Source organism: Pyxicephalus adspersus, chromosome 1 (assembly GCF_032062135.1).
Source record: "Pyxicephalus adspersus chromosome 1, UCB_Pads_2.0, whole genome shotgun sequence".
Lineage (NCBI taxonomy): Eukaryota > Metazoa > Chordata > Amphibia > Anura > Pyxicephalidae > Pyxicephalus > Pyxicephalus adspersus.
Genome location: NC_092858.1, coordinates 112,326,552 through 112,354,078, shown reverse-complemented (window position 1 = coordinate 112,354,078; position 27,527 = coordinate 112,326,552). Strand labels below are relative to the sequence as shown.

The window sequence follows — 27,527 nt, the reverse complement described above, 5'->3', positions numbered from 1 at the left end:
ATGGTTCACCAAAACAGGCTAAATATGGTTTCCAGGCTTTCCTTAAGCCTAGGGGACTAGTTCTTGGTCTCAAAATGCTCACCATAACTATCCAACTACAAAGCAGCCAAATACTACTTGATACAGAATGGTATATTAGAAATATAAAGCTTATGAATAAATAGGTTTCAGAAAACAGCTCACAGTTCAATCAGAGGCTACTGGCCTTATCTGAGTTTTATGACACCTGGAGACACAAAACTTCAACTTTTACTAGAGAGTCTGGAAGGATGCTGGTTGTCAGATCAAGAAATATCTGATAAGGGGAAATTTCTAACCCTGGTCTGTTTTAAAACAAAGACAAGGCAATTTTTTTTTGTTTAAAGGGTAGATCAGGAATTATGCTATCCTCATATACCCAGTGGTCACTGGGAAAATGCTCCTTACATTCATGATCAGTAAGAAAAATGTCCTAATTGCTGAGTGTGCAAGGAAACCCTAGCAACCTTTGAAAGAACCACAGATTTCACGGATCCTGATTGAGAAAAAAGTTTCCTAGATTAGGATTAAACCATAAAGTTTATTCTACACAGACTATTTCCCCAGCGTTTAACCTGAGTGTTTAAAAGCCCATGTTTGAAATCATGCATTTCCAATGTGCTAATCTACACCAGGACATTTCCTTGAGGCACGTTTTTGAGCATTATAGATAATGATCCTTGCAACACTTAAAAAATTAAAAACCGTGGAAATGCAAGTAAACAGGGCTAAACGCGCCCATTGATTTCAAAGGGGGCGTTTTCCTGCATTTATAAACACTTAAAAATGTCTATGAAAGTTCTCATTTAATAGAGGCTTTTACAAGGGTTTTAAGCATTTTATGAAAGCTTCTATTGAAAACAATGGAGGCTTTTATAAGCGTTTTTAGCAGCACTTTGGAATCCCCACCCTGGGAAATGAGTACAAGGGTACATACAACCCATTACTCATTCCCTGAAAGAGTTAAAAATATATGTAAAAATTAAGACAAGACTTTATTGTTAAAGTATTTTATTAGATGTGTGTGTTTTATGATTAACTGTTAAACTTTTTTATACAGGTTATCCCACAATCAAGGGAGAGGTCGTGTGAGTTCACTGCACCCAGATGAGTTGTTGCACATGCTCTGTACCCACATGGGTACAGAGCACGTCCTAAAACTCCTCTAGTGCCGCAAGTGCAGTGAACTCACTTCCATGGATTGGCTAAGAAAAGGGAAACCCTGATGACAGATCAAGTGTTTTTCGGGTTTCCTTTTTTTTAGCCATTTAACACTAGAGGTGAATCAGGAGAATTGTCCTCATTTGCCCTCTAGTGCCTCAGGATCCCACACTGTGAGGAGTCCCAAGCTGTGGTCATGTCATGAATGGAGCAGTGGGAGTTATCCTTTCATTGTAGGATAACCTGTAAAAAAAAAAAAAAAAAATAGTAAAATACTTTAACATTAAAGTCTGGTCTTATTTTTTTTTACGCATATTTTAACCCTTTCAGGGAAGGAGTAGGGGGTTTTAGGTACCCCTGTACTCATTTCCTGGGGTTAAAATAAAACCCCTTTAAGCGCTTATGTAAAATTGTGGCAAATCGTGGTAAAACACATCTTAGGCGATTATAAGAGTTTTAAGGAGATTATACAGCAAGCTTTAAAATGCTTGTAAAAGTGCATAAAAATGCATATAAACACGGAAGGAATGTTTACATGTGCTTTTAAAACCATCTGTGTAGACCCAGCCTAAAGTTGAGTTTCTACAAAAACTGTTTTCATGCCCGTCTTGTAATATATAGACGTGTTAATGTCATTTATATAACCTATAATTCATGTTCACTGGCCCTTTAACGCTGTGAGGAAAAGTAAGAGAAAAGGAAACCGGTACAGTCATCTTAACGGGAAGAGCTCTCCACACAGATGTAATAACGCATTCTCTCCGCTAGGGAGACGCGCAGATTTATATACCAAATAAAAGAAAGCTTGCGCAGCCATAAACTACGTAGACCTTCCTCACTGCATATAGAAATGGCGAGCATTCCGAGTTAACTGCATGTAAACATTCTTAGTAAAATTATTTTATTACACAATTAGAAACAAGCAACACGAAAACTGACAGTGCAAAACTAACTTTGCCCTTAAAAAATATGGCCAACACTAGTCCTCCATCAGTTCTCCCATGAGTCTCTTCGGCGGGGAACTCCATCTCCCAGTCTCCTCTAAAGCTCTAGGTCTCCCCCTTGTGACCGAATTGAAGTGACAAGAGCCGATGACAGCAGTTGTCGTTCGGGGTGCACATAGAGGGGTCTGGAGTTTACGCCGGCAACATTTACTGGGCGCAGCTGCCAATCTCCAGCGACAACAATAGAAGAGACATTTGCCTAAGAAGGTGAGCTATAGCGAGTGACCTTCAGGAGGACACAAATACTAGGAACCCGTGGGAAGAGGAGGGAGGGCTGGGTACTATGACACACTGCATGCCACGGGCACAGTGCACGGAGTACCGAGGAGTGCCTGAGTGGGAGGAGCTCCGGTGACACCTGTCAGTAGTAGGGACACGTCCGGGGCTAGCGGGAGGTTATTGAGGTCAGGGCTGCTTCTGTTTAGCTGTACTTGTTTATTTTTTGCAGAATATAAAAGTCACGACTATTCCATCTAGCAGAGTCATATAACGTGTATGCTGATAGTACCCTGTCACTCCATGCAGTCCATGCACTTTCTACCTGTTCATCAGCCAGCACATTACAATACAACAGAATTTCTTTGGTTGGAAAGTCTGGAATATCTAATACGGATATTGATTTGACAGTTGTCCCTATTGGGAGCTTTCCCCCAAACGCCTGTTCTGGTGACAGCCTTGTATCTGAAAAATGAGCACCATTCTCCCAAACACAAACAGAAATGAAAGCATGATAGAGGCTCTAACCCTAAGCTGAGCTATGCAAAACTACAAAGAAATTTCTGACTGGAGTACAATAAAAAAAACTAATCATCAGCTGTAGACTATGGCTCACTTTGATGCTCTAGTGTTTATTCACTCATTACACTACTTATTTGACATAGGATATGCCTCACCTAAAGATTTTATTTTTAGATTTAAATTTTTGAATTGTGTTATACTCTTTCAATTCAAATGAAATTCCTTGTACCAAGTCTTTATTCATCAGGTTCTGTTTTAGCATTGTAAAACTAACTGGTCATTATTTAGATGAAAACTCACAGCATTGCAGAATAGCAGTTAGATATAATTTTTTTCTGCAGTTATTAAAGTCAGTAGAAGAATCTGATTTTTGTCTGTTAAAGCAGATGTATTTTCTTGAATCTGATGTAAATGAGGTCAGCTGACTCATTCTAGCCCATTTATTAATATAAATTTGTATTTATATAACACCAGCATATCACGCAGTTTAGTACAGAGTGACAGTCATGTCAGTAATGGTCCATCAGAAGGACTCACAATCTATGGTCTCTAATCCAGTCCCAGGCCACATTAGCAGAGAGGGACCCCATGCAAACATTAAGATGTTCCTTATTGTATACACATTACAGTAAATGTGTGTCCTGCTGTATTATTAGTACTGGTCAGGGTCACACATCTATAAATTAAACATCTATTGGTCTTTCAGGAAAGATTACTATAGTGGAGCCCCAATCAGACAACATCTTCTAGAGATAAATACATATATTTCCAACTGTTTTTCCTGCTAAAGGGTACAATTTTGTGATACTTCCAGTGACCCTTGCAGACAGCACGGTCAGTGACTTCAATTGTCTTAACTCTAGTTAAGAAATGTACTGTAACTTGATCACGAACCCACACTACTGACTGGAGTGAAGTATGCTACCATCACGACTGCCAATGGGGGCATCTCTGTACAATGCACTGCCACCCTCTTCTAGCCTGAGTTTTTAAATACGGGATTAAAGGAGGCTAACATAAAAAAATGGATTCTGATATAGACAGACTTATACATGTCTGTGTATGAAAGAACATATTTAAAGTGAAGTTATGATTATTTCATACGTTTAAAGACCAGCCTAAAAGCAGATACCACAAAGTGGTGCAGCATAGCCATGAAGTCATAGATGTCTAATCCCAGGAAACTTTCAGGTCTGTTTGAAAGGGGGAGAGTTTTCCAGTTAGAGTCTGTGTCAACAAGCTATGGGCTTGTGTTGATGGCATCAGTTTGAGACAGCTTTGAATTAATTGGCAGTTGCATATGGCTTCAGTTCACCTCCTTCTGACTTGGATGGGAATGCAAAACCCACCATTTAAGGGTCCATATGAAAAATAATAATAAAATAAAAAAAACCTGTCTGCTCGTAGGCAGGACTTTTGGACTCTTCAATAAATTAATTGTCATTTTTATTTTTTATAATATATATATATATATATATATATATAATGGAATAATAATTTTTGGCCTTTGTAAGCAGAAGTTTTTTTTCATAAATAGTAAGCTGTGGAAACAACCGTATGTATTGTTCAGCCTCTATGATTGGAAGGATTAAAATCCAGTGAATGAAAAAACCAGACCAGTCCAGTGGGTAGGAAATGGCTAGATGTTCATTAGCCAGGAAATGAGGCAGATTCTATCTGATTTACTGCAGGTTCTAATGTACATTGTGGGCTGTTTACTGTTTGCAGTGAAATTAGAGAAGGTAATTTCAGTACAAGGGAGGACAACTGTCCATGATGAAAGGTAAGGCCAGAGGTTAGTGCTAATAGCTACCAGGAATCGAGCCTATTGTTGCTCACATTTATAATTTACTGATGCTTTTGGTATTGTTTGTATCTTATCCTTACCCTTTTCAGTTAAGAAATCGTATTCTTAGATGCCTATTAATAATTACAAAAACCCAATGAACACACCAAAATCTGGTTCTAATTTCACAGAATAAATTTTGCTTGGATACTTTGAGTTACTTTCTATAAAAATAAATACTTATCAAAAGAAAACCTTTATTAAATAAGGAAGTTGTCTTCTGTGGTACCACAAATTGAAGGCTGCAATGCATAACGCAAGGTCCCTAAAAACAAAAACTCACACTGTGTACCCTTTTGTGGTAAACCTATAGTGAGGTGCAGAGAAGGTGCTTTATGGAAGCCTTTGGCACTGGCTCATCAATAAAACTAATGATATTTCATTATTTTTCTCCATGACAATCCTGGATAAGTGATATCTGCTGGTGTCTTACAAATGTTCGATCATCCTACAGTTCTGAACAAATATACATAAGTGCTCTTTGCTTAGTAACTGCACTTATCCGGCACCAGTTCTCACTCTGGCATGATGTTCGCAGGCTGCCCGATCCCACAAACATTTTTAAAACTTTGTCAGGGCAATCGTCCCTAAAGACTTTTTTACGTAAAAAGGGAATTTAGATCTGACTGCACTCAGACATCATGTCAATAAAAAAAATGTGTTTAGTTTATGAAAAAAGGGTGGGAAGTGTGCGCTGCAGACACTTCTGTTCCCTGCTTAGAGGGCATAAATAAATCTACCTGAAAAGATTTTCAAGATTTTCAACTTAAACCACCTTGCCAATGACTTGTGAGTTCTTGTAAAGGGTAAATCATCTAATCTGGAGGTTCTACTGTAGTCTAATAATGTTTCAGTATGCCTTCTGCTACAACAAAAGATCACCTTTTACACATACATAAGTCGGCTGTTTAGGCGACCCCATAGAGCCTCAGTCATCCAGTCACAGGCAAGCCAATTTCCTTTGGACAACTTCACTTTATTCACCAATTTAATGAACATTCACTTTGCAAAATGAACATCTACTTACAATAAATAGTAAAAAACTATATTTCCAACAAATCATCCCCACTGTGTCACATGTGCCTCCCACACAGATTTTTTTTGCATTGTTCAGCAGGAATTTCGAAAAATGTATAGTAAGTTTATAATTTTGGTGGTTACCTTCATTCCTCTTTCACACAATAATCAGTATTACATTGCCTGATGGCTAGCACCTATTCTCTTATCTTTTCTACAGTTAAATTGTACCTTTTAAGCTTTCTATGTTGAAATGCCATACTGTGTATATTCAAAAATATTTTTGTGTTGTTTAGTAAAAAATGGAACAGTTTCAGAGATTTGTTTGTGAGAGACGAGAGGAATATTTGCAGAACTGCAGTGTTGTAACCTCAGTGAGCTAATGATTGCAACATAGCTGGGATTATTGAGCACCCCCTCCCCTCCTACCCTTGTCGTTAATGTGTGTACGATCTTGTAAAAGTTAAAGAAGAAATCAAATTAGTTTAGTATTTAATGATTGTTTATAAATACAACATTACTGTTACATATAGCTATTTTATATGGCATTGAAATGCTAACCGTTATACATTATTTATTTAAGAGTTATACATTATTTTGAAATATGCATTTTTTTCTAGAATTTGTCACAAAGCACTGCTACTTCTGTACCTACATACATTCTAGAAAAACAAATGCACCTGCCTTACAGTGCTCTGGAGTTAACATTGGGATGTTGTTTTGTGTGTTGATGTGTCTTGTGTCTTGTGTCCTGTGCATTAGGCTGTAAAGGCACATTTAAAGTGAATAGGATACCCTAACACCAGGAGCATCAGCTCATTAAAAATGTTAACCATAAAATAGGTGTTATTAAAGCATAGTCAAATAGTCAAAAATACCAAAATCTTTTAATTTTTATTTTAGATGGCAAGCTGTGTGTAAAATTATACTTGTCTATACTGTTTGCATCTATAGCCTCTGCTGCTGATAGCATTGCTGGCAGTCAGAATGTGCTGTATGCCCATTTAACTTTTAATAAAGGGCTTTTTCTGTATAGCAAGAAAAAAACATGGAACAGACACACAGACACACTTCCTCAAAGTGAAATGTTTTGGATATGGGTCATTTATAAAAAAATGCCTATTATTTAGAAATAAAATGGTCAGATAGAGCACCATGCTTTGTTTACATAAGATTCACATCAGTTTAACTTTACAGGGTATAAAATGTTAGAACTTCAAAAAAAATAGTTTGTCTTTTGAAGAAAACCAGACATTCTAAAGCTATGCACACGCCTCAGTTGATTGACTTAGGCACCAATCTGACATGTGTACAGAGGTCGCCCGACATTGTTCATGGATCCATCAGGACAGATCCATGAAAAATCATGGGGAAAGACTGATATACAAATAAAGGGAGTCCAGAACAGCGGATGCCGCTCTCTCGTTCTCCCCCCTCCCCACTCCATGGACCAGAACAGCTTGTGTGTACAACACTCGTTCATTCATGTATCCCTCACTGTCATGAAAGATAATGTCCAGCTACAAAAATTACATGTGTGTACACAGCCCAATGTTTAGTTTCATCTCATCAAATAAAAAGCAGTAAAAACCCTTTAGGCTTTCACCCTGCAGGGAAGGACTGTTACTCTCTGTTCTATACACTGATGATTATTATTCAGATGTATGTAGTCTGAGGCTAATGTATATTGCTATTCACAGGTATACTCAGAAGGGTGTTTGCATACTGAAGTGTCACTCCATACCGCATCTTATGACCCATTCAGAAAATACAACAGTGGTATCGAACCTACAGTGCACTACAGAGTTTTCTCAGCTTAGTGCAAAAGGGAGCATGCCAAGACTGGAAAAGAGCTCCTGGCTTTTTACCTTTTTTCACACACTAAACTTGTATAGCACTCTGCTAGTTTTAGGGTCCTGAAGTTGGTTAAGTGGCAGGCATATTTATGAAACACATTATTATGTATATGGCGTGGCTATAACTCTTACATAGTAGGTCAGGTTGAAAAAAGACCATCAAGTTCAACCACTAGGGAAATGAACATATCCCAGATATAAATCCTTATGGACTCTGCTATACAAATCCACAGTTTATACCAGAAGACTTATTTAGGTACTTATGTTTATGTAAAAATAGATGGAAACTATAAATACAAAACCTATTTTGACTTTATAAGATACATGGATGAGGGAAGTCTAGCCAAGCGATGGCCAATAGGCACCCGGGATCGGTAACAGGTGGTAAGTACAGGGGTTTTTTAGGCATTAGGAAACACTTGTAGGCATTTGCTTACAGTAAGAAGCAATGTGATTTTTTGAAATTGCATAATCCATGCAAACAGTTGGATCTGTAATCTACCTCTGGATGCTGCATGTAATGGTTGAAAAAACGCACAGCAATGTTACTGCAAGCAAATGTCAGAAAATATGAAAAATCAAAAAAAGAAAACAAAAGAAATGTAGGTTTATGTATCTGGCTACATTTCTTTTTCAATACATTTTTATTGGTTTTTCAAACAAAATATTAAACATAGAACATTTGCACTTAAATACATGTACAATATAAACAATGCAGTAAAAAGTAAGGGGGGGGGGGGGGGGGGAGCAAAAATGAGTTAAGAAAGATTTGTAAAAGTAGAGGGGGGGACCCTTCAATCATCCAATAAACATTATTGATTCATAACAAAGTCACTGGTAAATTGTTGAGGTAATGAAAAGTCCCAGCAAAAAAAAACACATTTGAAGTCCACTGTCCCAATGTGCATAACTTAAAGCATAGAGGATGTTGCCCTAAAGTATACTCTGTCAAACACAAGAGCAGGAACATCACACAGGAGGATAGGGGGAGAAGGGGAGGTCTGGCTGAGGGTGGAGTTTAAGTAGTCTGCAGAATCAGTCAACTCTGCAGCTTTATTCATGTTCCATGGTGCAAGACATTGGGTTAAATCTTTTTTAAGGACCAAAAAAAGTCAGATTGCAAGTTGTGTGTAATCAACGGTTACCATTCTTTCTGAAATGTTTTATTCGTGTCTTGCAAAACGTCAGTCATTTTTTAATCTAAGCACCTGCTTGGCTGCTGTGAAAATAAACTGGAGCTAAGGGAAAACGTACAATGATCAGGTTTGACATTTAGCAGAGCGACCTTGGAATCTTTTGGTATAGATCTACCCAGTACCGTATACACAAATTTAAAGACAGCAATCCAAAATCTATTTTTGGGCATACCCACTAGATGTGTGCACTTGGCTGATCACCCTCCGAAGCACACTCCAGTGGAGGTGGGTGAGAATTTACAGAGTCTAGCAGGCACAATGTACCAACCCATTATTAGTTTATACAGGTAGTTCCCGGGTTAAGGACCAACCCATTATTAGTTTATGCAGGTAGTTCCCGGGTTAAGGACATCTGACATACGGACGCCTCCTAGATACGAACCGGGCTTCCCTGCTTGCTCCTGTTCAGAACTGAGGCTTGAAGGGGGAGCAGGCGGTTTGCATGATTTGCAGAAGAAATCTTTTGCTAAACACAGCTGCGGTTGTGGGTGATCTTAAGGACTGAGCTTTCTGCAGCCTCAAACTCTTTTATGACCAAGACAAACTCTGCAGTTGTTTCTTTTTGCATATCAAAGCACAGCTTGCTCCACAAGTTAATGAATGTCAAGGATAAAGTTTTTTTTTTTTCTTTTTCGGAGAGGTTTTTGTGCAGTAACTAACACCATGCTGCCTAATATGTGGAGACAAACATCTGTCCTAACTGCATTTGATAAAATAATGTACCTGTTCTGACTTGCATACAAATTCAACCTAAGAACAAACCTACAGTCCCTATCTCATGTAACCCAGGAATACCTGTAGTTTGCTTCAATAGCGGTGCTGTTAGAGGAGCACCAGGTTGTACAATCCCATAAAAAACCCCACATCTCATGGCCAAGTTTCACATGTAAATTTGTATCCTAGTTGGACATATAGGCATGTGGTTTCAATAGTGGTTTGGCTAATTGGGAACTGTAGATTTATTTTATATTACCTTTAGGGTTGGGGAGTCACCTACAAATGCTTTCAAACGTGGCCATCCTTAACGGATTACATTTTTTTTTACATGTTTCTAACACAAAGTGTTTGATCTGCAGAAATCTCGGTGGGTGGGATTGCATACGTGTGCCTCAGGGAAACAAAGCTTCAGTACCATGTATAGGGATCATGCCATAAACCTTTCTCAGGTTATGAGCCCTCCACCAAATAAATGCTGAATGAAGAGTTAGTGTGGCCTGGAGGAAATTACCTGTTAAGAACTAGGGGTGCCAAAGGAGTGTGGGGGGATATTAGGCCTCCTGCGTGCTTATGTCTGTCACATCAATTGGAAGGTAGAAGTTATAGATATGAGGTACAGAGAGGCCCCCCTCTTCCTTCAATTCGAAAAAGGCTTGTTTAGGGATGCATAGCCACATTCCCACAGATAAAATGGAGTATCAATCTGTGTACTGAATGTAGGTAATGAGGCGACTAATATCGTGAGTACCCAAAAGGGATATAGAAACCTAGGCAGGAATGTCATCTTCACTGGGCAATATGCCCCAAACATGATATCGGATACCTCTTCCAAGTTTCCAGAAGTAATCCAGCCTGACCGATCAAAGCTGGATAGTTTGCCTCAAAGAGCATGTCATATGAGGCTGTGATATAGACACCATAATACATTAATTTTGATTGTTTCCAGCGAAAAGGAAAGGTTTTCTTAAGGTGGGTAGTGAGTGCATCTGGGAGATTGATATTCAGTGCCAACCATTTATAATGATTATTTGAAGGCCTTATACCTCACCAAAGGAGGCTAATGTTGATAGGAGATTGGGCAAAGAAAACACAGGACTGGATATAATCAATAAGGCATCATCTGCAAATAAACTAATTTTGTGGTGATAACCTGCGAGTTCCAGACCACTGATGTCTGGTCTGTGATTACATTTCCTTCTCCATCCATAATGTCTTTCTTGAGTATTTAAAATGCTTCCCCATTTTCTTTACGTTCCTATGGGCAGGCAGTCATAGTGATGGTCATGAAAGAAAGTGAAAACTACAGGGATATGTCAGTCTTTAAATGTAAAGCACCACAGGATTCAGGGCTCTCAGGAGAATACCAGGACTGTAGAACTGGAAGCGGAAGTACAGTAAACTTTCTTGTGTAGATAGTTTACAACACATTCTTAACATGCAAGTATAAAGCTGTAAACCTGTTTTGTTGTTGCTACATGATATGCATGAATTACAGTTATTTTATTTTAGTCTGTTATTTATAGTAGTAAATTTAGTTTGTACCACCTCTAGTGAAGGTGGTAATATTGGTTATTGTTGATTTATAGCTATGTGCTGGGTGAATGGGTCACAGAAACAGGGCATTTGTGCAGGGCATTTCTGATACAGTGCAAGAAATGCTAATGAAACAAATTGGCACAGTTTTCTTTGTTTTTTTTTTTTTTGTTTTTTTTTAATAATTCAAAAGAAGATCTTAACCCCTTAGGCATGTAGTTAGTACAAGTAAACCTGTAAATAGCAAATGAGTGGTAGGTTGAAATACAGCAGCACTGCCACCCAGTAAAGATCACTCTTACCCAGCAGCACCCTCCTGTTTTCAGCTGTCAAACACATCACCTAAATTTCACAGCTAAGCTTGAGATCCCCCTCCCCACACACACCAAAACACAGACACAGCCTCCATGCTTCTGTATCCAGTGAGCTAAATAGGGTTTGTGAGTCACATCAACTGTCCTGCCTTTCATAGCTATTAAGTTCAGTCTGTGATAATCAGTACAATTAGGATACTCATTCAGTAGACAAATGCCCTATGTTAACACAGGGACAATATGCATCTTTTTAATATACAAATTTTCTGTATACTAAAGATATAAAACATCTAAAACTTGGTAAAAAAACCTTCTAAATGTACTGTTATGTGGTGTTCGGTGTTTATTAGGTGGATATACCAACAGCTTGATAAATAAACTTTCAACAAACACACAGGTAGAAAACTTAAGATAAAACTTTGTACACAGGGGTACATCCTGGTACTGCCATGTTCTGTTGTACTCACATACTCATGTCCTGTTGTGGTGAGCAAAGGCATGGTGAAGAATTTGCTGTGCATTGTAATGCTTCACGTTAAAACTTCCGTCTCTATTCACTTGTATTGTTCCCTTCATTTTCCCAGCAAGCATTAGTGCATTTGTCTACAATCAGAGCCTGTGTATATTCATCTTCATTCAGTTTCAAATGAAGGATACATTTTGCCTAGTAGCCAGTGTGAGATCACCCATAGCAATGGGGATTGTTTCAAACAGGAAACAGGGCCAGCAGGTTATCTGTGCAATAGGGGTTTTTATTCACTAATACAATTTACACACAAAAAACAGGCAAAATAAAACAAACAGCAAAAATAAAGCCTAGCCACTTGGCCTCTAATTCACTGTTAGATCCCTTTACTAACAATCCAGCCCAACCTAGTGCTGTGCAAAACTCTCACCATACAGCTTTTTCAACAACATCTGTGTCTTTACTCGCAGTTACCCTTGACCATCCTCCCAGCTCACCAGCAAGACCAGAGCCACAGGGATAAGCAGGCTGGGAGTTTATATCCCCAGCCTTATTTTCAGGATGCATTTAAGCTGAGACAGTTACACCTGATCATACCCAGGCCTCTTTAGCTCCCCCACCTGGCCAAGAAGGTCATTGTCATTCAGCTTGGTTCTTGGTACTTCAACCCCACCTTCAGGTCAAAAGGAAAAAACTGACTAAACAAAAAAAATACTCTGCGTATAACCTCTATCTGGGGCAAATGAACCTGTCATCCTGGACGAAACCCTGTGATTTCTTTGGTCAGCTGGTACATAACCCCCCCCCCCCCCCCTCTTGTTTCAACCTTAGGGTTGGGACACAGGTTGCCAAGTAGATAATGAACCCAAGATAAAGCTTCAGCATTCCCTATCTGTACACCAGAACTATGCTTGACAATAAAACTAAATTCTTGAAGGGCTAAGGACCATCTATTAACTCCTGTTAGTCTCCTTGTTTTACGGCCATCCACTTTATTGGGGAAGGATCAGTTATTAGCAGAAACTGTCTGCCCACCAAGGAATTAAGAGTCCATTTCACAGCCAAACATTCTTTTTCAATCGTAGGATTTAACTCATGGGCCTTTAACTTCCGAGTGAGGTAAACAATGGGGTGTTCTTCCCCATTTTGAACCTGGGATAGCACTGCTCCTAGTCCAACATCCGACGCATCCGTCTGCACCAAAAACTCCTTAGAAATTCAGGAGAATCTATAAATACTGGCTCGCTACACAAAGCCTTCTTTAATGCCCCAAAGGCAGCTTCTGCTTCTGGGGACCATTTAACCATTACTGATTCCCTTTCACTTGTGTGGGGAACGGCCTGGGATGCAAAGTGAGGTATAAAGCGCCTATAATAGCCGGCGATCCCCAAGAAAACACAAACCTGCTTTTTAATAATTGGACGTGGCCCATTCTGGATGGCCTCCACTTTCTTTTTCTGAGGCTTTTTTATTCCTCTTCCAGTGGTGTACCCCAAATATTTGGCTTCTTCCGGCCAAATAGCGCACTTTTTAGGGTTTGCAACTACCCGGCTTTCCTTAGTGCGTTTAGCACTGCCTGAACCTTTAGTAAATGCGAGACCCAATCTGCACTAATTATGTCATCCAGGTAGGCCGCAGCATATTTTTGATGGGGTCGGAGTACCTTATCTATCACCCGGCAGTGTTCTCCCCAGAAATTTTTTTCAGCCGGGTGGTAGGAAGCTGTAGCTGGGTGGTAAAAAAGGGGGTGTGGCAAAACACGGCAAATTTAGTAAGAGAAGCAGACAGTAGTTTGACAAGTAGGTATATATTTAGGGGCCCCACCCCAATGCTCCTTGCTATGTTAGTGGCCCCCGGGGTCCCCAATTTTCACTTTCCTCTGAAACAGCAACCCCAAAGTTCAATTTTCATAACTTTTTACATTTGTGACCTCCATATCTTGAAATTCTTTAAAGCTGGGGGGCTGTAATTATAATAACTAGTATCTATGAGGGTCCCCTGTACACCCTGAAAATTACAGGTCATTGTGACATACAGTTTAGGGATATGGAGGTTTGTACACAGAGCTGTGAGGATGCAGAATTCACACGCAGAGCTAGAGATGGATACATTTCACAGACAGAGCTCGTGCTATGAGATGGGGGCGAGGCTGCCTGTGTCCCCTTCACATGAAGGCTGAGCTGTGTGCAATCCTCTGAACGGATGACACAGAGCAGCCTGAGATCTGTGCATCCGAGGATGAGAGCTGCCGAGAGCTGGGCGGGGTATTTAAATCAGCCGGGCGGAGCAACCGGCTAAAAACCTCTGGGGAGAACTATGCCCGGTGAAACATAGCTGAAGCATTCTGTAGTTCGAAGGGCATATGTCGATACTGGAATGCTCCAACAGGGGTCACAAAAGCAGTTTTCTTCTTAGCTGACTCGAAAAGGGGGATTTGCAAATATCCTTTGGTGAGATCTAAGTTGGTCATGTATCTAGCATTCCCCAACTGATCAATCAACTCGTCTCTCATAAACGAGGTTCCTTGATCAGTGTGATAGCATGGTATGGTAAGTGGGGAACCAGCCCAACCTAATGACAAAGTTTATCTAGGGGGGTTTCAAAAGATACTGCCTAGTATCCCCGTGTACACATGTTACCCCCACTATTTTAAGACAGGAGGTCTCTGTAACCACTAGCTCAGCTTTCACCAGCATTACCACACTGCCTGAGTCTAACAGCCCCACAATCAGTTTGGTATTCATATACATTTTACACCAATATATTGCCCCGTATAGCAGGGCTTGCAATGGTGGCAAAAAGAGACTGTCGTCTGCCACTCAGAAAGTCACAGTGCATTGATTCATCCACCACAGGGAATTTTGCAGCAATATGTCCTTCCCAGCAGTGGTAACAAATAACATGTTTGGCTCCCTCCTGGGGGGCTAGCGTTCCCAGTCTCTCCCACCATACATTGACTGGTGTCTATCTATTACCCTTAGCTCCCCTTTTTACGCTCTCTCCACCCCCATCCCTTGGTTCACTCTTACCCACAACTGGGGATGGTCTGGTCATGGGGTGGAAAGTCTGTAAGTACTGAAGGGAGGTGTTTATGTTCTCGGCAACCAAGTACCTTTCCACTAGGTCCACCAGCTTAGCTTGTTGGCTGTCGACGGGTCTCCATGGCTCACCCACTTTTGTATGGAAACAGGGAGGGATCTTAAGAACCGGTCCATACACGTTCCACAATTTGCAGTCCTGACAACAGCTCCAGTTGTAGCCATTTCCTTGTTAGATGTATCAGAGAAGCTCATTTGACACCTTCAGGTCAAAAGGAAAAAAAAAGAAAAAACTGTCATCCTGGACGAAACCCTGTGTTTTCTTTGGCCACATGTTACACTAAAAACATTTAAATACAAAAATCAAGCAATCAATGAGTGCTTAACAGGTATTTACTATTTTAAAGCATTGTTTCTGAAAATGTTCTACATTGCCTTCAGGGTTCTGTAAATCAAGCAGAAAAAGTATGGTTCTGATTTGAAGGTATTGAGGATTATTACTGATTGTTTAAAGTGCAGACAAATATCAATAATTTAGACAAATCAAAAAAATATTTGGCATTTATGAACTCATTGGTTGGTTAGATAAATTTACAGAAGCTGAGGGTAGAACATTTTAACATTACAGTGTTTTCCCCAGAAATTGTTTTCAGCCAGGTGGTGGGAAGCTGTAAAAAAAAGTGGGAGGAGCAAGACACAGCCAATGTAGTGCTACCAGTTGTTAATGCCATAGGTATCCTGTAACTTCTAATATTGTGTCAGTGTTTTACCTACCCCCTATTCTTTGTTCCAACTTTTTAATGCCTGGCTTGTTAGTATGTCCAATTTTTCCATTTTTTTGTATCATGCCTAAATTGTTCAGTGCAGGGTATTAGTGTGATCAATGTGGTGTGAAAAGTTAGGCTTAGTTCACATTAGCAGTAAAAAACTGCCATTTACCACTCCTGAGTGACTACTTGGCAACTGCTAGACACCTGGGATTGGTAACAGACGGCAAGTTATCTGCTTTTTCAGGCCTTGCAGTTTTTCAAGCAGCTGTCGTTTTGGAGAGAGGAAAGTGAGGAGTAAACGCAAAAAATGCAAGCCTCCTGCCAGTGTGAATTCAGCCTAACTTCAGATGTGGCCTTCTAGCGCTATATCTAGATAATGCAAAACTTTTTTGAAAAAAAAAACACTTTTCACTTGATCTGTCCACAAATGTCCCTTGCTGTCTTAGCTTCCCTCTTCTTTCCGATGCTCACCGTTCCGTCCAGTGCTGCCATTTTCTTTCTTCTAGGTGCTTCCTCACGTCACCCAAACCTGCACTGCACAGGCATGAGAACGGGTGACGTGTCTTCCTAAAAGTGTGAAGAAAATGCTGATCTCACTGCACATGTGTCAGACTGATTTTTTTAGATTATTGGAAAGCCCCTGATGATACATTCCCATCAGGCATGAGTAGAAGGAGCAGCCCACATCCATCTGGAATATGTGACAGAAATATTACAGGAGGCTGTGGATTTACCCTTCAGTCTTTACCACCATGACTGTAAAGACCAAGGATGAGGTCTCCTCCCTGAAAAATTAAAAAAAACGAACAAATATATCTATTATATAAAAGGGGAAAGGTCACCCTTTATATAATGTTAAAATGTGATGCTTTAGGAGCTTCGTGCATGTGTTAGCAGATGGGGGCAGGCAGCCAGTGTCCCCTCCCTCTTAAAGCCCATGTTCTATGGGCAAAAAAGAACAATTGCTTGTGAAATTTATCAACCCGAGTGTGCATGTGTAATGATGCCATCGGCCACACAGTGAGACAGCAGTGTGTATGTAAACTCTGCTTGTCTTATCCTGCAGCCTAATAACTCACCATGTTGAATTCTTCAGATCTCCCAAATTTTTTGTCGACCTAAAACTTTTAGGGTACACAGGGTACTCACATAGCTACTATTAACCGAAATTTCCTCAAAAGAATTTCAAGATATGGGGTCATGAGTTTAAAAACTTGTGATGATTGAACATTTGGGTTGCTGTTTCATAAGAAAGTGCACATAGGAGCCCAAAATTGAAAATGAAAATTAGGGACCCCCAGGGGCCACTTACTAGTGCTGGTGTTGGAATTCAGGTTGTCCTAATATTCGACCTGAATATGGATGTTCGAATTCGGATTGACCCGACCTGAAAAACATGGGATTCGGCTTTGCAAATTCCGGTGTAAAAAAAAATGTGTAAAAAAAAAAAGGCTTTAATGTTAAAGTAATTTAATGAATGTGTGTGATTTGTGTAACCAACTTTTATTTTTTTACAGGTTATCCAACAATGACAGGATGATTCCCACGGCTGCATTTATTCTGAGCACACTCCTGTCAGTTTGGGATCCCCAGGCACTAGAGGTTAAATGAGGACGTCTCCCCATTCATTCACCTCTAGTGCTCTGTGATTGGCTAAGGAAAGAAAAATCCTGATGATGCTTGAGCCTGGGGAGCATGGGAACCTGCGGTCACAGCTGATTGGAGGCACGCTAGTGCTTCCAATCAGATGTGACTGCAGGTGAATTCTCAATGGCGTTTCTCTATTGGGAGTTCAACTGAATTCAGTTCCCACGTTCCCTAGGTTAAGTACAGCCCAGGGAGTGTGGGAACCTCTCCATTGAAAGTTTTTCCATTGAGAGTTTACCTGAGATCAGTTCCCATGGTCACCAGGCTGATAAGTACAGCGCAAGGAGCGTGGGAACTTGCAGTCACAGCTGATTGGAGGCACACAAGTTCTTCCAAACAGCTGTGACTGTAGGCGAACTCTCAATGGAGTTTCTCCATTAGGAGTTCATCTGAGTTCAATGAGAACACGACCTCGTGGCAAATCACAAGGCCATTCTCGCTTACATATTCTGTAAGTGAGAAAGGCTCGATTTGCTGCGAGATTGAAATTTAAAATTTTGCTAGGGCTGCAAAAGCAATCAGGGGAGCGGAGCTGACAGCTCTCTATCCAAGAACACAGTAGTATGTGTTCTTGGATAAAGATTCTCTGTTCAAGAACACTGTGTTCTTGAATAGAGAATCACTATCCAAGATCACATACTTCAGTTACGCCAGGGCTGCAAGAGCAATTAGGGGAGCGCAGCTGACAGCTCTCTATCCAAGAACACAGCTCTCAGGTCCGCTCCCCTGATTGCTTTTGCAGTTCTACACAGTCACAAAAATAACCAGAATCCCCCCCCATAGACTTTAATGGTGTTCGAATTCAGCGTTCGATTACCCGAAAATTACCGGGCTGCTCGATCGAACACTGAGCTATTCCACCAACACTGCCACTTACATAGCAAGAGGCATTGGGGTGGGGCCCTAAATTTTTTACCTACTATTCAGAAAACTTTAACTGTCGTACAATGCTACCCTTTCTGCTTATGTTCTTTATCCCCAACTTATCTGGAATGGGAAGGTGTAGGAAACCGAAAATGTAGTTGCAAGTGGGGGACACGTGTATAAACTTCCCTAAAATTTCATTAGCGTGGCATCATTAGAAAACTTAGAACTTAGAAATTTGAAAAAATGCCCTGCCCTGTTACACTTAACAGTCCACTTCCCTACCTTGAACCCTAATTTCTCTAGAACAAAAAGGTGCAGGTAAACAAAATTATAGGTGCAAGTGGGGGACAACATAAAAAACTTACAACATAAAAAACTCTGGCCATGAAAACACATTGCCCTGTTACACATGACTGTTCCCTTCCAATACCTGAACCCCAAATTTGTTTTGATGGGCAGAGTTTTTTATGCTCTAATGATACCATAGTGATGAATCTTTAGGAGATGTTAGTCACAGACGTTCCCCACATGTTTTTCGTTTCCTACACCTCCACATTCCTGAGAAATTGGGATTTAAGTGTTAGAAGTGGTAATGTGTAACATGGCAGTGCATTTTGATGGTGGAGTTTTTCATGTTCTGATGAAGATGTTAGCCTAAGGTGTACCCCACTGTATCTACATTTTCAGTTTTGTACACCCTACCATTCTAGTGAAATTGGAATTCAATGAAGAGAAGCTGATAGGGTAACATAGTATGACAGGTATAGATTTGTGACAGGTAGGTATTATTTAGGGGCCCCACCCCAATTTTTGCTATGTAAGTGGGCCCCAGGGTACCAAGTTTGCATTTTCAATTAAGGACTCCTAGGCGCACTTGCTTTTGAAACAGTAACCCCAATGTTGTATTTCCACAAGTTTTTAAATTTCTGATCCTCATATCTTGAAATTCTTAAAAGCTGGGGAGCTGAAAAGGCTGAAAATTTCAAGTCATTATGACATAAGTTTTAGGAGATATGAAGGTTTGTACACAGAGAGTTTAGAGACTGTAGAATGACATGCAGTTACACACAAAGCTTTTAAGCTGTGCTGCCAATGACGTAGATACGCATGCCCACTCAGGCAGATACATTTTTACAAGCTGTTTTTTTTTCAATAGAAGCCACAGCACAAGCTATCAGATTGGAAAGGGACAACCTGTGTCCCAATCTTATCATAGCTGTGCTGTGCTTCCCTGCCCACCTGTTAGCAGCAGCTTGAATCCTCTGAACAGATCACAGCTGGGAATAAGTAGCCTCTCTGTTGTCCATTCAGAGGATTAGAGCTGCTAATAGGAGCCAGGCACGGGAGGCACGGCAGCCGGGTGCTCCGCCAACCAGAAGGGGGCTGGGGAGAACTGTGTATTATATTATCTATTATACACAATTTCTAGACATAGTGACCTAGCATGCCACCAGTTTGAGAAGAGACTAGTTAAGAGTAAACATGGATATTTAAACGTGTCAAAAATTGTTTACATTTTGGATACAGTGGTGAACCTCTGTAGGGGCAGACAAAAGAGTTGACATTTTTGGATATAAAAGTTGACAGCTTTAGCTGCCAATCCCCCTCAACCCCCCAACCATTACATTTAGCCCTGGAAGCCAGATTACATATCTAGGACATTAGACTATGGTGGGTGTTTATAGGCTTGCAATGCCTATGACTTCAGCAACACATAGTTTAAACTTTGGGCTTTACTTTGCTTCACAAAGGGGTGGAGAAATGAAAACAGGTAAGAATATGCTCCTGGGGAGGGCTAATAACTCTGCGTGATACTCTGTGTGATACTGTGCAAGGTCTACAAAGTAGTTCTGTTAAGAGTAAAGGCCAATCCTGAGTTTAACATAACATCTTGATAACAGTGTTTATAAGGTAGAAAAAACCTTACTCTACATATCTATAGCTATAATTCCCTAGTATTTTATTTTGCAAGTTTTGTATTTCTGCTGAGTGTTTGTGTGTGTGTGTGTGTGTGTGTCACTGACTTTCTGATAACAGCTTGGTAACATATTGAGGAAGCAGGACTGTGTGATGTGGGAATTAACCACAGACATATTGTAGACAAAAACTCTGCCTGGACAAAATACGTATAAAGTGAAGATCTAAAAAAATTAAGGTCAGGTTCTAGGGCATACACTTGAGAAAATAGAGGTCTTTCAACTGCTAAATCCCTGTAAGTAGTTACATAGTAAGCTTGCTTGGAAAAAATACATAGGTCCATCAAGTTCAACCACTATGGAAATAAACACATCCCAGATATAAACCCAATGAACATAGTTGATCCAAAGGAAGTAAAAAAAAAAAAAAAACCCTGGTACAATTTGCTCCAACAGGGTAAAAAAAAAAATCCTTCCTGATTCCATGAGCCAGTCGGACGTTCCCTAGATCAACAGTATCTGTTATCTTTACAATAAAGCTTTAATACCCAGTTATATTCTGTGCTTCTAGAAAAGCATCCAGCTTTAGTAATCTATAGAACTTGCTGAAACTACTTCCTGAGGGAGCCGATTACACATTTTTAGAGACTCCCTTCCTTATTCGTAGCTTATACTTATTTTACTCCAGACGCAAAGAGTGCCCTCTTGTTCTTTGTAATGAATGATTAGTTGGGAAGAGAGTTTACTATATGGATCATTTATATATTTATATAGGGTGATCATATCCCCCTTTAAACGTCTCTTCTCAAGGGAAAATAGATTCAGTTCAGGTAATCTCTTCTCATAGCTGAGCTCCTCCATTCCTTTTATTAGTTTAGTTGCCCTTCTCTGCACTCTCTTCAGTTCCACAATATTCTTTTTGTGAACTGGTGCACAAATCTGGACTGCATATTCCAGATGTGGTCTGTCCAATGCTTTGTACAGGGGCAGAAATATGTCTCGATCTCTGCAGTCTAATACTCTTTTAATAAAATGAAATACTTTGCTAGCTTTAGATATTGCAGCTTGGCATTGCATGCTTTTATTAAGTCTATGATCTACCAAAACCCCCAGATTTTTTTCTATTCCTGACTCCCCCAAATGTATTCCCCTGGTCAGTATGAAGCATGCATGTTACTTTTAATCCCAAACTCTTTATCATTAATAAATATGTTAAACAGTAAAGGTCCCAACACTGAACCCTACTACATCTTCTGGTCCCCACATTTCCCCGTTTCTGAGAAATTAGGGTTCACAGGGTAAGTGGCCAGGTATGTGTGACAGGATGGCATAGTATGATAGGTATAGTTTTTTCTATCTTCTGATGGCACTGCAGCAAAAAAATTTGAGGGGGGTTAGCCACAAGAGTCCCCCACATATCATACATTTTAATATACCTAAAGCTCCTGTTTCAGGCGAAATTGGGATTCAGAGAACATAAACAGACATTAATATGACAGGGCACCATGATATGGTAGGAGTGATAAAATTTTAGTTGGGGGTAGTTACCCACAAGAGTCCCTCACTTATTCTACATTTCTCTTTCTCTACTGTTAAAGAGAAATTGGGGTTCACAGAAGGTAAGTGGCCAGCTATGTGTGACAGGGTGCCCGGTATGGCAGGTATAGTTTTTTTTGCACTTGTGATGGTGCCGTAGTGATGAAATTTTAGGCGCAGTTAGCCACAAGAGTCCTACACTTTTCCCTTTTCTTACAGAGTAATTGGGGTTCATAGAGAGTAAGACCATAGCTATGTGTGACAGGGTAGGCAATATATGATGGTTATAATATTTTATTAGGGATTGGAGGAGGAGGGGCAAAAGGAGTTTCCTACTGGCTCCCTCTGTTCCAGAGAAATTGGGTTTTACAGAATGTAAGTGTCCAGCTATGTGTAACAGGCAGCTCGCCAGCCTCTGATTTGACTGGAGGTGGCAGTGAGTGGTTCTGAGCGTCTCCCCTGAGCCAGGGTTCTATTGCATAAGGAAAGGGTAACCGCACTGTAACCTTACCGCCAACCTGAACACAGCCTTGAAGTTTTGGCAACTTTAAGGGGCACCACAGCGTACACACACAATTGGCAGTACCCTAATGTTCATTGCCATAAGAGTTTGCTAATGACTTTTAGGAAATCCATTCCAGGTTTGCTGGATCAACCAGCTTCAGAGATGAAAGTGTACTCTCTCCAGCCTTGGAGAACTTTAATAAATCAGGGCCTCTGAATCATTAATCACTACTCTCAGGATGCGGTCTTTAAGCCAGTTCTCTATTCATTTACAGATTGGCTTTTTTAAGCCAAGTAAGTAATTGAGGAGATTTCCAAGGGACAGTATGGATATTTTAACATACAGTGCAGTTGCTGAGCATATTGTACAGCACACTGTATACAATGCGATGTATATAGTCGAATGTATACAGGTAGTCCCCGGGTTACATATGAGATAGGGACTGTAAATTTGTTCTTAAGTTGAATTTGTATGTAAGTCAGAATGGCAACATTATTTTAATAAATGCAATTAGGACAGATGTTTGTCTCAACATATTATTAGGACGCATGGTGTCAGTTACTGTATAAAATCCTCACTGGGAGTTAATCACAATCAAAGCAAAAAAACAAAAACTTGGATGTCCTTAACTCGGGGTTTACCTGTATATTTAAGCAAATGGAGTAAATTATTTACAGCAAAACTGGCAAAGTCAACCACTATGGGGTGAATTAAAAATGCACAATATATAAACCTAAATGGCATGCTGCATATGCTAGCAATGTATACATCTGAACAATGTGGACCGTTTAAATTGCAATAATTGAAATTATGCTTTGGTGCCTTGGCATTTCTACTGAATACTAGTCCACCACACTGCATTTAGTCAATAATCTGGTGATGTTGGAACACATCTGCTAGTAATATTTAAACAGCCTCATTGCTGTCTCTCACATTGAAAATGCCCAATGTAAAACAATGTTAGAACTAAGAGGTTTCTTATGGCCGGTAATCAGATTCAAACCTGTCTTGGAAGTTTCAGTATGATTGGAAATTCAGGTGGGTAAGAACCATAGTAATACAGTTGTTAAGGTAAAGCTAGATAACTGTTGTGCTAGATAAACAATCATTATCAGTGAAAATAGCATAAGTACAGTGGTCCCCTAAAATCTCAATAACCAAGGACCACTGTCATTTCATATGGGGGAGAATACAGCAGGGTGCTTAACTCTCCTATTAATAGAATTTAACAGTACTGTTAATATAATTAGTAAAGGGTTAACATACACTGATTTGGATTAATATAATAAAGAGTTAATGTGCAGTGACTGGGTGTACAGTAATGGATTTATTTATACAGTTACAGGTGGATAGGAGAGCATTATTATACATTGTAAAACAGCTCTGGGTATGGTACTAACTGCTGTATGCTGTGTGTCTATCTATGTGGTTTGTGTTCTACTGTGTGCTTTGTGCAACTGTTTACAGTTTGTATGGTGTTTGCCACTGTCGGTTGTGCTGGGTTTAGTATGGTGCTTTTTGCGGTGTGTGTGGTGGGTATGGTTTGTTCTAAAGTTCAAAGTACTTGTTATATGATCACTCTTTCAATAGGTATTGGCATAGGAATACTATTTAATACAGGATTTAATACAGGATAATATACTATTTAATACAGGATTGCATAGGATGATTATAATAAAGCATTATTATGTTGTTGCTGCAGGTTGCACAGTAACAAATTAATGTATTTTGCACAGTTAAAGTATAATCAAAGGCTCCTGTGTGACAGTCTAATCATGTTACTCTGCAATTCACAATACAAGTAGTCCCCCGGTTAAGGACATCTGACATATGGATGACTCCTAGATACGAACGGGGCTTCCCTGCTCACTGCTGTGCAGGACGGAGGCTTGGAGGGGGGATGGGGTGGTTTGCATGACTTGCAGAAGACATCTTCTGCTACACACAGCTGAGGTTGTGGGTGATCTTAGTGGGGTGAGCTCTTTCTGCAGCCTCTTATAACTCTTTAATTACCAAGACAAACTCCGCAGTTGTTTCTATTTTATAAAAAATGTTTTATTGAATGAGACACATTGAAAAATATACATACGGTGCATTTCGAATAAACAAGGCACAACAAATTATCATTACAAGTCTGGGAAGAAAAAGAATAAAAACAAGAACGTACAGGAATCATGAGAAGAGTCAAGCAGTAAACTTGGTATGCCTCAATAGTTCCAAGTGTCCCAGCCGCATTTTTTAAAAAAGAAAATAAAAGAGATCAGGAAAAGTTGGAAAAAAGACAGAGAAAGATTAAAAGGTTTGAATTAGGGTGGGGAAAGATGAGGAGGAGGTGGGAGGCAGGATTGTCTTACATATTCTGCCATCTTCCCCCCTCAGGAATGTGCCTCCATCTCATATACGTCTAAGAGGTAAGTTCCTCGTTGTCAGCAACATTTGGCCTAGTCAGTAACAAACTGTATTCTGTAGTGGTGCAATATTGGATCCAGTAAAACCACATCTGTGTGAACTTCTCCGAATCGTTATCTCTGGTTGCCATCATCTCTTCCATATAGTATTTGTCACCCACTCAACGTAACCAATAGCCAATCGTCAGGGGGTGTCTTTTTTCCAGCAAGCTGATATGCACACTTTTGCTGCATTCAAAAGATGGTGCACCAGGGATCGCTTATACTGTTTCTGAGTGAGATTTGTGACATATAGTAGGGCTAGCTTGGGTTTTCCTTCAGTATCCACCCCAGTCAACTTGTGGATTACATCTGCCAATCCGCTCCAGAAAGAGTGTTCCCGGAGCGGAGTGACATCTCCTGCAGGTAGGATCAGACTGGGGAAAAATCCTAGCCAACTTGGCAGGTGTTCTGTACCACCTTGTCAGTAACCTGTAATTTGTTTCCTTAGGCTTGTTACAAATAGAGGCCTTGTGGCTGAATTGTAGCATGTGTTCCAACTGAGAATCAGTGAACTCCATATTTAAATCCTTTAACTAATTCACCACAAAATATGGTTTGGTAGACGTTTGCGCCATTACAAGAGTTTGGTAAGCAAAGGATAGTGTGCTTCCTAGTGGTTTTGCTTCTTTACATATAGTCTCTAAGGGCAGGAGGGGCCTGTCAAACCGAATGGGGTGTGGCAGAGAGCAAAGGAAATACGTTAATTGTATTGTACACCAGTTGCCAAGCATGGGGAGTTCTTCACCTATCCGTAAGTCATGAACTGATTTCCAGTGCCTATTGCTGTAAATCGATATGCCCCAGAAAGTCCCTGCTGCAACCAGGCTCTGAAAATTGGAGGACTTTACTGCATTTTCACCCTTATTAGATCACTCGCTGGAATACTAGAGCAACATACCTGCATTAGTCGCTTAAACCGTAACTAAATAAAAAAAAAATTACACTTACCTTTAATCCTGCAGATCTGTCAATCCATCAGGAGGTTTTTTTGATTGGATCCCGCGTTGTCCCAGTATCCGTCTTTTGCCCAGCACTGCACAAAAAGAGTGCCGTTCTCACTGGGCATGCGTGAGATCTGCATTTTTTTTCCCATTAAAGACAAGGCTCCTTCTGCACATGCCCAAGATCAGGCATGGCAGAAGGAACAGTCAGAGCCTCCTGGGATGTGTGACGTATGTATCCTGGGAGGCTCTGCACTCCCATTCAGTCTTGATTGCCGCAAAAGCGTGTTGCACTTAAAAAAGTAAGAAAAAAAGGCATTTTTTACCCTTTCATGTAAAGTAAAAGTTTTGAGGTTTAGGTCCCCTTTAAGGTTGCATAAACCTACCTAATAGATTAGGGAAATATATAGAAGTATACTAGACACCCCTCAACTGGGGCAGGCACTTAAATCCAGAGCTAGCTGTACTTTATTGCTGTATATTTTTCTACTAAGGTGATTTGCTAAGCTAATTCCCCTAGCAACATTATTTGATACATATGAATGCCCTGAATAAATCCCTGCAATGTGTGTCCCTGGTTGTATATATGCTTAGGCATGTCCTCTTTATGTAATATGTATCTAAACAATGTGCTTTTATGCACTTTCAACAATGCATTTTACCACTCTATTCACTTTTTTCTACTGGTCAGACAGGCATGACACATTGCTAGGGGGTAGGTTTTATCTAGAAAAAACAATTTGCTTACATTCTATTGAGTATAATAAAGAAATGATGAAAGATATAAGAGTACATTACAGTTTGCTGGAAATATAGATACAGTGCTAACTGTGGGTAGCACAGAGGCTCAGAGGTTAGCACTATGGCCTTTGCAGCGCTGGGTCCCAGGTTCAAATCTCGGCCAGGACACTATCTGCATGGAGTTTGCAGGTTCTTCCCGTGTTTGCGTGGGTTTCCTTAGGGTACTCTGGTTTCCTCCCACATTCCAAAAACATGCAGTTGGGCTATTGGCTTCCCCCCAAAAATTGACCTTACACTGTATTAAAGACGTATGACTGAGGTAGGGACATTAAATTGTGAGCCCCTTGGAGGGACAGCCAGTGACACGACTATGGACTTTGTAAAGGGCTGTGAAATATGGCACTTTATAAATACTGTGTAATAATAACCAATCAGGACATAAGGATGTAATTCTAACGTGTTACCTGTCTAGGGTCCTGTTTAATTTAATCTGACTCTAATTCAGGGCATACTATCAGCTGTCTTCAAAGCAGTGAATATGTTCTCTCCAAAATAATACCTGGTGGCCAGGGCTCTCAGATGACAATAATAAATTATAACAAGGCCTAAACATGAGGTGGGAAATTGTGGTTTTAAAATAGCATACAAGCAATTATAAATTTTACATGGCTTCTAAGCAAACATAGATAAACTTCTACAGATGTATAATTTGTACAGAAAATATGATTGTAAAACAATAAGCTGTTTTTAGCTACAAATGCTTTATAATCTTGCACTTTGCTTATAATTTCACATAATAGCTTTGCACATTTATGTGTATCAGTCATCTTTCCGGAAAGCATGGATGAAATTTCCATTAGGACTATATATTCTGCTGAACGAATTGGAGTACAGCCTGTCATGTGACTTTGCCAGATCACATAATCAAGGTAGCTGCTCTATAAAAAGAAAGAATTACATGTGTGTGTTCATGACTTTCAAAGTTAGTGTGTGTCATCTTCAGAGCACCAAAGCTTCCTTGTTTATGTGCATTTTATTTTACTGTTAAAGCTGCAGGCTACTGTGCAGCTGAACCACTGATTTATATTTTAGCCCCAGTGTGATTCACAGGCTTGACATTTTTGGTTCCCTTATTTAAAAATATTTAGCATGCTGACTAGGCAGTAATACCAAGGTATGTACTTACTGTTAAAGTACATACCCAGTAATAAATAAATAATACAAAATAAAATTCCTGCCTTGCATTGTCA

General features: G+C 40.0%; 1 protein-coding gene across 2 annotated transcripts in view; it reads left to right on the top strand.

Annotated features, from left to right (window-relative positions):
• The first annotated feature begins 2,233 nt into the window (after positions 1-2,233).
• The window catches only part of TFEB (transcription factor EB), a 70,738-nt gene continuing 45,444 nt past the window's right edge, over positions 2,234-27,527 (top strand). The window contains exon 1 of one of the 2 annotated variants that reach the window (XM_072423871.1): positions 2,234-2,390. The gene's annotated coding sequence lies outside the window, so the exon portion shown is untranslated. The remainder of the gene's footprint in view (positions 2,391-27,527) is intronic. The other variant, XM_072423862.1, reaches the window with a different exon arrangement.